The sequence below is a fragment of the Charadrius vociferus genome, unplaced genomic scaffold (assembly GCF_000708025.1).
Source record: "Charadrius vociferus isolate BGI_N301 unplaced genomic scaffold, ASM70802v2 scaffold3546, whole genome shotgun sequence".
Classification (NCBI taxonomy): Eukaryota; Metazoa; Chordata; class Aves; order Charadriiformes; family Charadriidae; genus Charadrius; species Charadrius vociferus.
The window spans coordinates 58-933 of record NW_009648860.1 but is presented as its reverse complement, the minus strand read 5'-3'; positions in this window follow the sequence as shown (position 1 = coordinate 933).

Genomic DNA, 876 nt, shown 5'->3' with positions numbered 1-876 from the left:
CCCCCCCCGCCCCGGAGCGGCCGGGACTCATCCTGCGATCTCCTCCCAACCCCGAGGAAGAGGAGGAGAAGGAGAGGGGAGCGAAGGCTGAGGAAGGGGCCGGGGAGGGGGCGGGAAGGAGGGAGAGAAGGGGGAAAACGGGAGTTTTAATGGGTGGGGGGAAAAAAAAGAAAAGAAATGCAAACGCGCACAGCTCTGGTTTCTAAAGCCATTTTCAGTAAATAGGGGTTTAATTCTTTTACGAAAAGCCTTCTTCAATATTTCTCTTTTTTCCCTTCCCGGCGCTTTAAGCCCAGTGAAAACTCCGGCAGATACTGCTGGGGAAGGGGAAACCCTTCTTTTTATTACCCCACTCCATCCCTCGCGTGGCCCCACCGTCTCCATCGCCCTACACCGGGGTCCTCTGGGTGCTGAGGGCACCCCGAGGCAGCCGGGGGACTCGGGGACCCCCGGGGACTTGGGACACGCCGAGGGGTGACGGCTGCCTGTGCCCAACCTGCCCCTTCACCCATGCGAATTTGGGGAGAGGCGCTGGGGAGGCCCGCTGCTCCCGGCCGGATGCGGCCGCGGGATGGGGACTGCCACAGCAGCATCCGCTTGGGGACGCGGAGCTGGTGATGGGGACACTGGGGTGACCCAGGGAGCAGAGGGAACACGCTGCAGGCGGCGGTTCCTCCGCCACCGCGTCATCCTCTGCGGCGTGATGTCACTCCAGGGTGACGCGGTGATGTCACTCCCTTCCTGACCTCACCGGAGCGGCACCGGGGCTGCCTCCCTGCCCGCAGCCACCGCACGTGGGCAGATGTCACCGTCCCCACTCTGCCAGCTCCTCCTGGTCTCCAGCTCAGAGCATCCTCGGATGCTGGGTGTCCCTAA